Source organism: Octopus sinensis, linkage group LG3, assembly GCF_006345805.1.
Source record: "Octopus sinensis linkage group LG3, ASM634580v1, whole genome shotgun sequence".
In the NCBI taxonomy this organism is placed as follows: domain Eukaryota; kingdom Metazoa; phylum Mollusca; class Cephalopoda; order Octopoda; family Octopodidae; genus Octopus; species Octopus sinensis.
In genome coordinates this window covers 129,232,653-129,249,995 of record NC_042999.1, presented here as the reverse complement: position 1 = coordinate 129,249,995, position 17,343 = coordinate 129,232,653, and the positions used below count along the sequence as shown (strand labels likewise).

The following is a 17,343-nucleotide window of genomic DNA, read 5'->3' as shown; positions in this document are numbered from 1 at the left end:
AAAAAATTGTTTAAATTATTTTGTATATTGTAGAAATGTAACCAATTTATTGCATATGAAATTTAACAACAAAATCTTATATGGATGTCCATGTGGACCCTGATTGAGAACTGCTTTAACCCATCATATTCTAGCATAAAGCCACCCTCCTCTCTACTGTAGCCTCATTCAGTCAAAGAAGATATTAATTCTGTCTGGTGACTTCATGAGTTCTGATACTATGGAAAAGCACACATTACACCCTGGATAGTGGTTTAGCATTAGGAAGGACATCTAGCTGTAGAGATCCTGTCAAAGCACTCATTGAAGCATGTTGCTTCCTTGCACCTGTTAGATCTTGTCAAACCATTCAGTCTATGCTACCAGGGAATATGAACATTAAATACGCACTTTAGGTCTCACCGAGGAAATGACCAGAGACCGAGACCTTTGGAAGTATGCTGTGTGCGAGAAGACCCGGCAGGACAAGTGAGGCCATAACCCATGGCCCCTACCTGGGACGTAGTCAGTCCACCTGTGCATACCTTCCTTCTTGGAACACATAACTCTACTTGTGAAGACCTGTTGAGGCAAGTGAAAATCAAATCAAATCAAAATTGATGAACATCAATGGAATTTGTAGTTTTGTGGTATCAGTGCCGGTGGCACATAAGAAAACCATCCGAACGTGGCCATAGCCAGTACCGCATTGACTGGCCTCTGTGCTGGTGGCACGTAACAAACACCATCCGATCGTGGCCGTGCCAGCCTCGCCTGGCCTCCGTGCCGGTGGCATGTAAAAAACACCACCCGAGCGTGGCCGTTCGCCAGCCTCGTCTGGCACCTGTGTCGGTGGCACATAAAAAGCACCCACTACACTCACGGAGTGGTTGGCGTTAGGAAGGGCATCTAGCTGTAGAAACACTGCCAGATCTGACTGGCCTGGTGCAGCCTTCGGGCTTCCCAGACCCCAGTTGAACCGTCCAACCCATGCTAGCATGGAAAGTGGACGTTAAACGATGATGATGATGATGATGATGAGGATGATGATCAGTGTCATTATATATATAAGTTTGTTTTTATAGAAAAAAATATGGTGACTGCAGTCATATTTTTCCATACCTGCTAGTTCTGATGAGCAAGCAGTATTATGTAACTACACTGGTATCTAACACCCAGTTTAAAACCCAGTGCAAAACTGATTAGTAAAGTTGGCTGTAATGGATATACGATACTGTAAACTTTGATTAATACCCACTCTTGTTTGTAATGCAAATGATACAAAAGTCTCTCAGAGGATACAGAACTCTGGAGATGTTGTGCACTTGCAACAGAAGTTGGACACAATATATTGGTGGGCTGAAGACAATAGCAGGCAGTTTAATTCTGGAAAATCCCAAGCCCTGCACTACCAGTACATGAAGCTGAATGAAATGCAAACAGGATACACTGACCCAGGAAGTACTGTGATCACTGAATCAAAATCTCTGCATGACCTGGGCTTTGACATGAGTAATGATGCATCTTTAATAAAATGCAGGCAATTAGCCAAATGATTCTTAGAACTTTAACAATGAAAGAACGGGAAACTAAGATGGTCCTTTGTAGGAATTTATTCTTAACCATTTAGACTAATGCTCCCAACTATGTTCACCACACAGTGTAAAATTAACAGCGGAACTCAAAACAATCCAGTGAAGCTACACAATGATCATCTCAATGTGATATGTCAGCTACTGAGAGAGGTTGAAAAGTCGCTACTCCCTAAAATGAAGGAAGGAAATATATGCAATAATATACACTTGGAAAATCCAGGGAAGACATGTACTAAACTTTTGCATTGAAAGTTAGACAAACAGCAAAATGGGGTGCCACTGCATAGTGCCAAAGGTCCCAAAATTGCCATTTGGATACAGGATGAGATAATGCAACAACTTGGGTTTCAAAGGCTCACAACTCTTCAGTATCCTCCAAAAAAGAGACCTACATGGGGTGCATGAAGGTGTCTTCAAAACAACTGGATCTCCTCCTGTCAATAGTTACAGCTCTATCCAGTATGCTTTGGAGCATACTGGATAGAGCTATACAAAAAAACTCAACAGAAACCTAAATCTAAAGATGAATTGTTTCGGTTGTTGCATGAAAAGTGGGCAGAAATTCCACAAGAGACAATCACAAAGCTCATCAGTTCAATGCCAAAAAGAGTTTCTGAATTAAAAACTGCAAAGGGAATGTCAACTAAATACTATAGTATGTAGTCCTACCTATCGATTACATTTCAAATATTCGCTTTGCATATTAAATAAAAGATTTTGAAAATTAAAGGTGTATGTCTGTGTGTATATATATATATATATATGTATGTATGTATACATACATACATTCATAATTGTGTACCATGTTCTCCACTTTTTGTTTATTTGTTTTTGTTACTGTACACATTCGCTAGCTTTTCTACAAAGGGGTCTAATGCTCTTAGCTTAGACTTTTTGGGGACAACCAGATCGAACCATCTCAAGTGTAACTGCCTGAAATGGTCATAACTTCTGGGACTTAACTGATGAAAGAAAGCCAAGAATGACTTGTCTCTTTTTGCCTGTCCTTCTAATTGTTGTTTCTCTTGTCTGCCTATGTATCATCTATCTGTCCGAATGTTTTAATGCTCTATACTGTGTTTTTGTTCCATTTATATATATATATATATATACACATATATGTAGCGGTGTATGTACACCCTTCTACTTACCTTATAGAAAGTATGTATCTAAATTTTGTACGACTCTTACTCTATCTTTTATTCTCCCTCTCATTTTCCTTCCTTTTTCTCACTCCCCTCTTTCACATTTCTTGGCCCTCTCTTTCTTTAACTCCCACTAGTTTATCTCCCCTGTGCCTTTCTCTCTGTCTCTAATTTTTTTTTCTAATCCTTCAATCCCGCTGTTTCCTACCCATCTCTCCTCCTTTCACATGACTGGTGTCTGGCCAGCCATGATCTTTCTTTCTTGGCCTGACTGCCAACCGTCAACACTTCTTGTGTTCGCCTCCCATGTTCCTGCCTTTAGGCTTTCACTTCATACATGCCAGCTCAATTTGATTCATTCTCAGTTGAAAGACGCCAGTTGTTATTTCTTGTTGTTTGTATTTGTAATTGTATACCATGTTCTCTGTTTTTATTTATTTGTTTTTTTTTTGCTTTTGTTACCGTACACATTCGCTAGCTTTCTTACAAAAGGGTCTAATGCTCTTAGCTTATACTTTTTTGGGGGACAACCAGATTGAACCATCTCAAGTGTAACTGCCTGAAATGGTCGTGACTTCTGGGACTTGACTGATGAAAGAAAGCCAAGAATGACCTGCCTTTGTTTTGCCTGTTCTTCTAATTGTTGTTTCTCTTGTCCACCTATGTATTGTCTATCTGTCCAAATGTTTTAATTCTCTCTATCGTGTTTTCCAGCTTCGTCTGGTCTCCATGCTGGTGGCACATAAGAAGCACCATCCGATCGTGGCCGTTTGCCAGCTCCGTCTGGCACCTGTGCCGGTGGCACATAAAAAGCACCCACTACACTCATGGAGTGGTTGGGGTTAGGAAGGGCATCTAGCTGTAGAAACACTGCCAGATCTGACTGGCCTGGTGCAGCCTTCGGGCTTCCCAGACCCCAGTTGAACCGTCCAACCCATGCTAGCATGGAAAGCGGACGTTAAACGATGATGATGATGATGATGATACACACATACATATGTATATACTTATTTTACATGGCAGTGAAACATGGGATGTGACAGCTGAGGACATGTGTAGGCTTGAAAGAAATGAAGCCAGTATGCTTCATTGGATGTGTAATGTCAGTGTGCATGTTCAACAGCGTGTAAGCATCTTGAGAGAAAAGTTGAGCATAAGAAGCATCAGATATGGTGTACTAGAGAGACGACTGCACTGGTATGATCATGTGATGTGTATGGACGAGAATAGCTGTGTAAAGAAGTGCCGATCTCTAACTGTGGAGAGAACCTGTGGTAGAGGTAGACCCAGGAAGATATGGGACAAGGTAGTGAAGTATGATCTTCAAACTTTAGGCCTCACAGGGGCAATGACTAGTGACTGACACCTTTAGCGATATGCTGTGCTTCAAAGACCCATCAAGCCAAGTGAAATTCTAGTCATGGCTGATGCTGGTGTCACATAACTGGTACCTGTGCCAGTGGCATGTAAAAAGCACCTTTTGAGCATTGGACCTCACAGAGGCAAAGTGACTAATGCCAGTGGCATGTGAAAAGTTCCTTTCGAGTGATGGGCTTCATGGAGGCAATGACCAAGACCTTTGGCATTATGCTGTGCTTGAAAAGAAGATCCATCAAGCCAAGTAAAATCACAGTCATGGCAGACACTGGCATCATGTAAATGGCACCCGTGCCGGTGGCACTTAAAAGCACCCATTACACCCTCAGAGTGGTTGGCATTAGGAAGGGCCTCCAGCCATAGAAACCATGCCAAATCAGACTGGAGTCTAGTGCAGCCTTCCAGCTTCTTGCTAGTCCTGGTCAAACTATCCAAACCATGCCAGCATGGACAATGGATGTGAAATGATGGTGATGATGATATATATATATATATATATATACAACCGCATGTGTGTGTCTTTGTTTCCATGTTTGTCCCTCATCACTGCTTGACAATTTGTGTTGTGTTTACATTCCTGAAATCTAGTGGTTCAACAAAAGGGGTTGACAGAATAAGTACCAGGCTTTAAAAAACAAATAAATACTTTTTTTCTTTAAAGCCTGGTACTTATTCTATCAACCCCTTTATAACAAAAAATTCTACTAGGCAGTGCTTCAGCATGGCCGCAGTCTCACAAGACTGAAACAAAAGATAAAAGATATGTAAATATACTTTCATAGGCTAACTTATTTCAAAACTCAAGATGCCATTGTTATATAAGACATGTCAACGTTGGCAGCTCACCTCACCGAGGTGTCAGGTGATGCCCATGAGGGCACTTGGCTTTCCCAATGCTGTAGCCTCCCTATTGCCCGTGGTAATACTGTGAGCATGCTGGCTCACCTCAGTAGGTTCTGGTAAACCTTGTGGTGTGCGACCAGTTGCTGTGATAAAAAAATTCCCCACAAATGGCTTCAATAGAGTTTTAACAGAAAGATTTGGAAGAATCAGAAGAAAATTCTCTGGTAATTTTCTTTCATGTAAGTAAATGTTTATGTTAATTTTAAAATTTGCCAGCAAAATCTTATAAAACGACAATGTTCTAAAAGATGTACATATTTATATGTTATATATGAAAATAAAAGTTTCAACACACACATAAGATCACTAGAGACTATACTGATCACCATGGGAAATACAAAAAAAACCAAAAAAATGAAATTAATTAGTCTGTCCAGCGTAATTGATTTGCTGATTACTCATCTCAGAAATATGGATTGCTAAGTGAGTACAGCATGGGACAGCTGCAGCATCACAGCTTGTAAGTTCAAATGTATCACAGTTATTTGTTTAGTTGTGTCTCACAGAAGGGTTCTTAGTTCTATATTCATTCCGTTCCCTTAGTAGTGAGAAATTAGTAAAATGCATTTTGGGAAAGTTACCTACCTTTGATAGGCTAGCATCCAGTCCAGTGGAAGTTTATCTTTAATATGCTTAAAGTTATGGATATTCGAATTGAATTTTGGCTATTAGAGATCCTTATGATTTAGAAAAAGATTTAACTTTAACTACTGATATACTAACTAAATATCTAAATGTTTAATACAAGTTATTGTTGGATGTTATATTTTTTTAGACAATTAACCTCCTCTGGAGAGATATTATGTTTAAAAAAATATTCACTTCATTGTTGTTTGACTCTTTGATCAGTTCATCAGTTTGGTATTCCTTAGTGTATGCATATTGCTATGATTTAAATGAGGAACCTTTGTTTCTTAGCTGCAATGTGCCTTTGGCCTAGTGGACAAGATCCAGCTTAGTTTACAAATAATGGTTCCCCGTTAGAATCCAATTTAGCACTATGTATACATGTATGAATGCATCAGCTGATCATGATAAGAGACCAATCTGATTGAAATTTCAGGCAAATGTAAATCTCTATAATTATTAAACACAGTGAGCTGGCAGAATTGTTATCATGCCAGGCAAAATGCTTAGTGGTCTTTCATCTGTCTTTACGTTCTGCACTCAAATTCCAGAGGTTGACTTTTGCCTTTCATCTTTTTGGGGTCCATAAAATAAGTACCAGTTGAAGACTGGGGTCAATGTAATCAACTTATCTCCTCCCCTGAAACTACTGGCCTTATGTCAAAATCTGAAATCTATATTTATATATATTTACATTTAATATTTACATAATAATTAAGAAATTACAGATTCTTACTGATATATTACTTTTCTTTTTAGTTAGCAATTAAAAACTACTGATTTATATTAGCAAAGTTCTTGGAGAAAAAGTACATCATTCTTTAGTTAGTTCAACATGAAAATAATTTTACGAATTTTCTGAAAATTTTTGTGAATATTGAAAATTTGAAAGTGTTTTTTTTCTATCTATACCTTAAACATTTATGATTACTGTCATTATATAAGTGCAAGCACAGCTGTGTTGTAAGAAGCTTGCTTCCCAACCACATGGCTCCAGGTTCAGTCCTACTGCATGGCACCTTGGGTAAGCGTCTTCTCCAATACCTTTAGGCCAACCAAAACCTTGTGAGTGGATTTGGTAGACAGAAACTGTACGAAGCCCGTCGTATATATGTTTCTCTGTGAGTGAGTATATGTGTTTGTACCCCACCACAGCTTGACAACCGGTGCTAGTGTGTTTACGTCACTGTAACTTAGCCGTTCAACAAAAAAAGATCGATAGAATAAATACCATGCTTTAAAAAAAGTACTGGAGTTGATTCATTCGACTAAAATGTCTTCAAGGCGGTGCCCCAGCATTGCCGCAGTCTAATGACTGAAACAAATGAAAGAAAAGATAAAAGATATATATACATTTCTCCATTTATAAATATATATATAAGGAGGAATCTGTCAATCGACAATTGAAAAGAAAAAGCTTTACAAAAACAACAATCAAGAGAGAGAAACATTTCTGCTAAATACTTTGATAAGAAACTAGTAAAGAATAAGCTATTTAATTTCCGAACATAGAGAATATAGGAATAGCGTAGTGAGCATTATTAGAATACAATTGTCGAACGCTTTATAAAACTTGTTCTTATAGTCCTGGTTTATTATAGCAGAATATAGATTTTACAGAATGTTATTTTCGAACTGTGCACTATGAGACGCAGCTAACATGGTGGTTTGCTGCTGCTACATTACAATTTCACTGAATCCATATGAAATCGCAATATTTAATACTATTATAAACACGACAGCTGTACTTAAACACTGCTGGCTCTCTTTGGCAATATTGCCGGTTTCCATTTTAGACCAGATCATGGTGAAGCGATTAAAAGTTGTTCGTAACGGAAGGATGTACGGGGAGCATGACATGGCTGTACGAAGGAAAAGTGGTCCCAACAGTTTACTATGGGACGACGTGTGCCCAGCGGATTATTAATTATTATTAATACCTCACTTGCTCTGCATATTTCTGTTTCAAACATTTTGCCACTTATTGAAGGACCTTACTAGTATCATTCTTACTAGCTAATCTTTTAAATAGTTTTGTCTTTCTACATACAAAGGTGAGTCGAAATTTTGTAATTTTCTTTTCTGTGATCTTTTACTTTTATTGAAGTTACTTCAAAGTGTATTTATTACCAAGAAGCGAAATATTAACATCGGTGGACATTCTTAATATAATGAAAATTTAGAATGGCTAATTAGTGTTCTCTGGGTTCGAACTGTTTATATATGTGACCGTTTGACATACTTAACGTAAAGGCGTGTACATGTTTATATTGTTCTGTAACTCTGAACAGTTTTTAAAAATCAGCTATTTCTTCCTCTAACCCGTAATCATACTATCAGTCTCTTACTGTGCTACAGATAAGATATTTCATTTTCCGAAAGAGCATCACGCCACTTCAGTACACATTCCAAATCTGGTACTGAAACTATCTGCAGTTGTCGAGTTGTTGACATAGACATTTATTCGTAACTGTTTTCGAACAATTCCTCTTTTAGGACCTTTATTCTCCTTTTCATACAGTCTATTTATGATCATACTACGGATCATGCTTCTAAAGTAACTTCGTTAACCTCTCCAGTACTGTTACCGTGATTGTATTTTCGTTTACATTCATTCAATTCACAATTTGTATTATACTCATCTTATCAATGCACCCACCTTTATGTGTTTCTAATTTCGTAAACCTAAACCTCATTAACTTTAATTTAATATTACTTAGTATTTTATCCCTTTATCATTAACTTGTTTTTGCTAACTGAAACGATATGCTTAATCCATTCTGTCAAAGTTTTACCGTTTCTTTTTTCCTTTCAAGCCGAGCGCTTGATTATAAAACTAATAAACGAAAAAGTATTTTTATTTTGTAACTTCTGTCTTCGCAAATTTTTCAAAAATTTTGTGCGATTAGTAAGTTACAAGTCGTTGATATATTTTCTTGAAGCCTACCAGGCCGATGTTTTCATGTGTAATGAAGTTAGGTATTCAAAACAAAGTAGCAGTTATTAATTAATACGCTGTTTTGTAATGTAATGCATGCCTGCATTAGATCAACACTGCTCTTAATTCGAATTACCATTGTTGATTTTCAAGCTTGTTCTTATGTACGAATAATCATGATGGAATATATTTTCATTCAATATGAAATAAATCTCCCCTCCCTCCATCAAAAAAAAAAGAAAAAAAAAATTCTCTCGAAACTTTCGGGAAATGTGTTAGAGTTTTCTACTTTGTTGTCTTCAGGCAAGCCTCATAAATGCAAGCAAAAAATATTATTTTTGTATAGCAGAATTGAAATAACTATGAATAAATGCCTTTCTCAGAATTGTAAATAGTTCTGTAAAAACAAACAAATATTAATTTCAAATTGAAAGCAGTTGGTTTACCAAGAGATGAATTATTAATGATCTTTTATTCAATTTCATTTTTAGTTATAAGCAGGCATTCGGCGTGCCTAAGTGTTCTTCACCAGTTTTGTCAATAATTCTAATATTGATGTATATTGAGAAAACGCAATTAATTTTATCTTTTAATTCTATATGATTTACTATTAACATGAGGTCAGGCTGACCCGAAAGCTTCAGTTACAACTGCAATAAAATATAGGCCCTTATTGTTTTATTATTGTTAGGAACTGAAAATTAATGATACTCATGTGGTTTAGTTGACAGAAAAATCTATTGTTATCTGCTGCTTTTATATTCATCTCATTCATAAGGGCTTAAATGTAGTGGATAATTTCTAGTCAACGAAATTTCTGTAGATTCCTAAATAATTGTAATTAAGTCCTAGAAATTGTTATTGTTTTTTTTTTTTTTTTTTTTTAAGCAGGTGTTGGGAAGCATGGTTTTCAAATACAAAGGATTGTTTCTTGTTGCAGTTAGGCACCATTTTTCTCTTCCTCTCACATGTTTTTGAATTTAGCGTGTTCGAGTATTGTTTAACTTTTGTAGAGATGGAAGTTTGTTTTGAATTCAGAGTGGCCTAAAAAATCTGTTGACTGAGCTAAATAAAAAAAGGGTCTTAGTGATTCTATTTATATACCTCACCTAGTCATGTGCTGAATATAGAAACACTAGACATCTAGTTTTGAATGTTAATATTTCAGATGTACTACACTAGCAGCAGAGACCAATAAAATGGAGTAAAAATCTTGTAAATTTGGCTGAATCAGCTGACATCATATAATGATATCATAGTTTAGTTGTGTGTTTTTCTGTTTCCAGGTGGCATAGTTCTAGAAATGAAGCTTCATATATGGCCAAGTTGTTATAATGGATAACCAACTGTAGGCATGGTGATTTCGTATCCTATTACAGATGTATAGTATCCATAACCAAGACACTTAGCACTCAGTAGCCTAATTTAACTATCTATAAGTAGGTACCAAAAGGTAGTATAATTAGCCGATGTGAGCAGTGACAGTACTGTACTGTACTGCTGATGAGTGTTTCATTGGCTTCTAATGTCAAAAGGGTGTTGAGTACTACAAATCTAATTTACAAATTTGTTTCGTATGCTTAAATGTGCCATAGTTTCTGCCCCTCAAACATGAAAATGCAAAAGTTTTATTATTATTACTTTTTGGGTTAGCAATGGAAAGCAGCAGTGTAAATAACTCTTCAAATGCGAAACGTAAACAGTGGGATCAATTATTTTTGTTAATGTTTATCAACTGCGCTATGAATTGACAGTGTTTCTTTCGTATAGGTAGACTGAGGCAAATATGTTTTTGTTTTGAGGCATAATACAATACATACAAAAATTTCCTCTGATGACCTTGTGTGTGGTCAGTGATTGACTTTAACTTTCACTTTTTGAGAATATTTGTTGCCGGCATAAATTACATGGTCTCGGGTTTAATCCCACTTTGTAGTCCCTTGAGAAAGTGTCTTCTAATATAATTTTGTGTCAACCCTAGTCTTGTGAGTGGAATTTACTAGACAGAAACTGTGCAAAAGTAACATCAGCTCGTACCTGCTCTCTGATGGTAAACCTGATCTATCTTCCTGTTGAACCGTTTCTGCCTGACCATGGACGCCTTCTGTAGAAACCACTCTTTTGGAAGCATTGGGCCAGGTTTCCTGCCTGAAAATAACTTACAAACTCACAGTGCTGGTTTCCTTTGCTAATTGAACAATAAAAGAAAAATGTCTTTTGTTAGAATCACTTTTTGGGGGAATGTATTATCAGCGATCTTTGGTGCTGAGGTAGTATTGACAGACAGTCAGGTATGGTAATGGTTGGAGGTTAGACAATATATACACACACATGCATGTATGTGTGTGTGTGTGTGTGTGTGTGTATATATATATATATATGCATGCACGTACATATATACACACAAATGTGTGTGTGTATATATATATATATATATATACATACATGTCTTTGTATTATTATATATATATATTGCATATGATGGATAAAGGATTGTCATAAACTTTAGGAAGACTTGGAAGGAATTATGCAGATCAGATGTTTGACATCATTGATATGATTAGCAAAGATTGAGACATCACCATGGATACTGGGCCATAGATTTAACTGATACCACATTGGAAAACTAGACATTAAAATATTTTACTACCTTTCTCTATTGCTGAGGTTTGGATATATCATCTTAGTTTGCTGTCATCATTTAGTTTATAGTCAACTTGTCATATAAATCAGCTCATTTCAGTTAGTAGGCCAAATTTCCATTAGTTTTTTTCTGTTTTTTTTTTCAATTCCAATTACCATGAATTTCTAGCTTTAAGTAGCTTACATATTCTTTCCAAGTGACCATACTACCTATGTGATGTGAGTATTTTTATATAAAATTCTCTCATATATCATTTAGGTTTAAGTGTGAGAAAGGTCTAGGTAAGTGATCAGACTCTTGAAAAACAGCTTCAACTTCAATTTGCAGATGGGAATTAATTTTCTTAGTTCAATGTAATTTTGAAAACTTGAGTCAAGATTATATTACAATTTCCTGCTTAAATTAATTTGCTTTCTGTATTCAAGAAATCCATGAGAAAATTGTTAATTTTACTTACTGTTTAGTTTATTGTGTTTCAGGTTTATTCAGTCTTGAATTTTCCTTTTATATCTTGGTATACCTGTAAAGTTTACCAATTAGTAGTGGTGGGGGCATGTGCTGTAACAGTGTGTTGCTGCATCCACCATTTGTTGGTAATTCCCTACACTTTTGCACCATGGAGGTGACAATCCTTCAACCCATAGGGCATTGCAGGTGAGGGTTTTACAAGGTTGGAGTACAAATTCTACCTCAAACTCTTTTAGTTGACTTTTATGACATGCATAGGAAACATTGGATTTATTCTTTGATATGCCAGTCACTACACAGCACTAGAGCTAAACAATGTGTTTTGCACATGAACACAACATGCTGGGAATCAATCTAGTGATCATAAGTGCAATACCCTAACTACTAGGCCTGTGCCAATATAATCAATAGATTATTTCCAAATAGCAGGAGTATATTTTATGTTTGAAAGGTTTTATTTTTGACTTTGGTAATGTACTTTTCACTGTAAGCCAAGTACAATAATTTTTTTGTTAAAATTTATGTAAAATTCTACATGATTATAGAAACCATTATCAACATATGTAACTAACCAAATGGTTGTTATTAATATGAAGCACTGTAATTGGATTTTTAACTCTTCCGTATTGTTATATTTGGGAATGGCCATTTCTTTCCCTGCTAATTAACCACATGCACTATATATTCATTCTTCACTTCAGCCTTATTATTATTATTATTATTATTATTATTATTATTATTATTATTATTATTTTAGTGTTCTTTGTCTGAAATCTTTTGTTACACATCTTGTGACCTCTTCACCATCTCTCCATCCCACATGTCTCCTCCTGTTCTGTTTTGGTAGTGTCTTTTAGCTGTTTTCATGTCATGTAGTTCATTGAAATTTTCTTGTTGAAAACACTAGGATTAGTGAATATAGTGGCTGGATTTCTATGTTTATTGTACATTTGCAGATTAAATATGAAATTAGGGAAGAAAATACACTATTTTCAATTATAGCAATGGTAATTTTATGAGATATGTGGCAATTAATTCTTCATCCATATTGAAGAAAGGAGAAACTGTCCTTGGGATATCTAAGCATAAAGGATACCATGAGATATTAATCTGCAAATACTATATCTAACAATTTCAGGTATCCTCAGGTCAATAATTCAATGTCAGTATGGCTACTTGACATTGGTCAGTGTGGTTTAAAATAATATCCACATTACTCTCAAACTACATATACTACTATCTTAAATAAGGAAAGGATACATTGGATAATATGGCTCTTGATAGTTTGAAAAATAAGAAAGCTAGAAAATAATTTTTGTCAGTGATTAACTCTTTACATAATACCTGACACTAAAATTTAATTCTCACATCTGAAACTGGTGGTGCACCAATCATAAATACATACATTATATACTACATCATCCTAGGATAGTTTAAGTATCTATACTAACCATCTGCCTGAAACCACTCATCTATCATGGAGCTGTATTCTCACCCTGTCATATTCGTTTTGCTTTAGTAGAATTGGGTGGAAATGTTCATAAATCGCTTTTGTCTTGTGCTTACTTCATGAGATGTTTTGAGCTTTCATGACAAGCATGATGTACATACCACCAGTGTTTTCTTGAACCTCCTTCATAGACTAAGTTTTGACTCTATAAAGAAGAATGTTCTCTACATATGCCTTCGAGAAGGCCAGCCTTGTTGACTTTGGAATATTTGATTAACAGATGTTTTGAAATTTGTTACAGACACTTCAGGCTTGTTTCTTGTATATCAGGAAATCTTTTTTACTGCCAGCAACATAGGATCCTAGGTACTTGATATTGCTGACCTCCTTGAGTTGAGTGCCATTGTTGGAACACATTAGCAGGTGGCTTTCAGGTGGTTTAACAGTCCATCTTAATCTCAACAGTTATTGTGCTTCAGTTTAACTTGCTAAGGTAACACAAGATTAAGAGGAGTAACAATATATACTATAATGCAAATTCTTTCAACCCATGCCAGCAAGGAAAAGAGAATGTTAAGACAGTGATTATGGTGATGTAATTAACAAGATTAAAGTGAAGCAGTCACTTTACTATGGATACTAGAATACACATATCTTTTTTTTTTGTTTGAAAGGTTCTATTTGTTTTGCCTGTGTATGTTTTGTCTATGTGGCTTTTGTTATAGAAATATTATCTCATAATTTTCTAAAATACAACTGCACCAAATAACATAACTATTTTTAATTGAACATTTCTGGTTTTCAGTTTTAAAATAGAATCATATAATGTTATTTTTGTGTTTAAATTGTCTCTTGTGTCCATAATAAAACTATCTAGAGAATGCTTTTAAATTACATTATGTAAGTTTGTAATAATCATTGTTATAAACATCATTACAATTATTTTATTAACCTTATAACTATTTTTAACTCAACAATATTTCTGGAGTTCAGAATGAAGTCATGTATTTTTATGTTTAAGCTGCCCTTCTTATATCCATGGTAAACTGATTAAAGGTATATTCTGATGTTGGAATATAAATATATAATTTCACTGCTTCTTGTGTGTCTTGACTCTGATTTCAATAGATAAAATTTGCAGACTTCTGTATTTTATGAAGCCTGTTAATCCCCATCTGAAATTTACAGATAGTTATTTTTTTTCTTTCTTTCTAAAAGAATACAATAACATTTCATAAATAAATTGTGATCTTAGTTTGATTATATTCATAGGAGAGGACAGTAGATTGAGAGATTTGGTAGAGGGCACATAGATAAAAGGCCCTGGAGCTTTTACAGAGTTCCCTCTTCAAATTTGTCATTGTCAACTTCAAATTCATCATCAGCCTCAATTTCATTATTTTCAGTGTTGATTATGTTGTTGACTTTTGATTTTATTATCAACAACTTAATTGTCATTACTGTAGATGGAAGTTTTTTCTTATAAATGGGTTGATATCAGTGATTACTTGTCACAGAATTGTAAAAGAGTGTAAAAATTAAAAAGTTTTGTAAAGAATTAAAAGTTCTGTATAATAAAAATACTTGCATGTTACATTATCACATATATGCATATATTTAATGCATTAGATGTAAACTACCTGTATAGTTTTTCCATATGTTATCTTGTGATGCAGTTTGACACATCATCACTGATGTTTCCTGGGGTCATTATGTGTTTCAAGTCTTTGAAAATTGGATACTCTCACCCAGGTGGCCCAGCCAAGGTTGATTAAATCCCAGTCCATACCCAATTAGCATTGCTCCTTTCACAGCCTTCACCTCTTGATTCACAGCTACCTTAAAGCAACCTCTACTGTCTCCACAGGCCTTGATGGCCTTCTGCCTACTTGTTCCGGTGATGCACAGCATGTTGTAAGCTCTTTGCAGAGAGGACTAACCTGCCAACCTCTGCATCTCGCCTCAATAGGATCATTTTTGCTTGCCACCCATTGCTCTGGCATAGTTCCACCAGCCCAAATATTTCCTTCTTTTACTCTTATTTGCCTCCCCAGTGTGATCCTCACAGAGAAAAGAAAGTTCTAATAGAACCACCTGCTTGGATGCTTTTGAGATCAGCATCCTATCCAGTCTTAGTGATGTTGAAGCAACAGTTCTGTGAACTACAGTTGCTTGCTCAGGTTGACCATTCAGCTCCCAATCTTTTGCTGTTGCATGTTGGCCCAGAGAGGCAAACCTGACAGCTAGCATCTTCACACCAGCCTTGACAAAGGTGATAATCTTCTTTGTAGAACAGAGGTGCTTGCTATGGCTAAATTCACTTTGGATGGTGTTGGCTATGCGGCTATGACCATCAAAATCTGATCATGTTTCCAGCAATAATGTCCCTTTCCCAGGGCTTTTGGCCAACTACTGAGGATATGCTCCAGGGTTCCTCTCTTCAGACACTGTGGGAAAGCTGGTAACTCCAACTTTCCCCCGCTGAGCAAGTTGGATAGACTAGGTAAGGTATCATAAACTGCCTAAATTAGAGTTTCTATTTGGTGTCTGCTCTCCAAAGGTCATACTTTGCATGCTACCACTTTGTTCCATCTTAGCAAGGTGTCCTGGTGCCTCATCTCAGCTTCTGTTGGTTTGTTCCTCCTCAGACAATACTTGCACCTCATTCCTTTCCTTTCACCTTGTCATCATGAGATGTTGTATTACTACTCAAGCCAGCCCTTCCATAAGGTATGATGCCCAAGAGCACTCTGTATCTTACCCATGACTTCATCTTGATAGCCCCACTCCTGCTCTCCACTTCTGTTCTGTTCTCACTTCAGTGATAACCTGAAAGTCTTTAGGGTCACAGGAGTCTTGGTATTGTAACAATTCCTTAGCATGGGTCACCACTAATTCTTCTCTCAGGTTGCTGATGGGGAGCTTCAACTTATCATTTTCCATACAGAGTGGTACCAACACGACAAAGACCAAATATATAACATCATTTTAACCTTTTACTCATTATTCTCATTTCTTAACTCTCTTGACATATTCCCTTTTTAGGAATATGTTAAGAGAGCTAAGAAATGGGAATAATGAATAAGAAGGTAAATTGATATTTGCTTTTGTTGTGTTGTACATGATTTTTTTACAAACAACTTGTGGATGCAAGAGCTACTAGTTGAAAGCTCTACATATTGGATGCTAGCAAGCTTATGGGGTCATTAAGAGAGAATATGTGCTGTTTCAGGATGCAGTATAGTAATGTAATTTTATACCTAATACACTAACTATATGTATATTTATGGTAATGTAAGGTGTGACAATTTTTATTATACAAAATTTGTAATAGTTTACAAAACTTTTTACTGTTTATACTCTTTTATAATTCTTTAACAAGTAATCACTGATATCAATACCTGTTTATAAAAAAAAAATTTACTCTGCCCTACACTGATGACATTTAAATTGAAGTTGAAAATGACAAAATCAAGATAGATGACAACATAATTGAGGCTGAAGATAATGAAATTGATGCTGACAACGATGAATTTGATATTGATATAACTGAGGTTGATAACGATGAATTTGAGGAGGAAAACCTGTAGTTAAGTTTGTATGCTTTGAATTCAAATCCTCTAAGGACTGACTTAGCCTTTTATCCTTCCATGATTGATAAAAAAAATTATTGAAGCCCTGGAATTGATATAATCAACTGTCTACTCCCCACCCCCGCCCACAATTTAAATAGAAAAAATTGTGGCCTTGTGCCCATGTTAAGGAATCATTATTATAATCATAGAAGTATAAGCATTCAGAAAGACATAGGAAATTGATCTTTTAAATGAAACCAATTTTGTATTATTTTATAAGAGTGCTTTTACTTTACCATTTGACTTCATGTTTCCTAAACTTTTCTTATTCTCATTTACTTCTGAGAAACTTTTACTCATTTTATTTATTTTGTGCGCTTACAACATTAACATTTTATTTTTTCATGTATAAGTTTTTAAAAAAATTTTGAATTCAGTATAAGTGAAAAATAGCATGTAATTATTTTTTCCCCAAGATCAGAAAATAAATTCTGTTCTGTTTCATTTTTCACCTAGTGTAGTTTATATAACGAGATGTTGCAGCACCATTAAAACTATTTTGGCAACAGGAATTGGTTCAATTTCTAACTAATAAGCCAATTTATTTTCTTTTAAGAAACTAATAATTTTTGTTCACTTCAC

At 35.5% G+C, this 17,343-nt stretch overlaps 1 protein-coding gene across 1 annotated transcript in view; it reads left to right on the top strand.

Annotated features, from left to right (window-relative positions):
• Positions 1–7,244: 7,244 nt before the first annotated feature.
• LOC115209179 (activated CDC42 kinase 1) overlaps positions 7,245–17,343 on the top strand; it is a 228,873-nt gene continuing 218,774 nt past the window's right edge. Inside the window, exon 1 of the mRNA XM_029777419.2 lies at positions 7,245–7,680. The gene's annotated coding sequence lies outside the window, so the exon portion shown is untranslated. The remainder of the gene's footprint in view (positions 7,681–17,343) is intronic.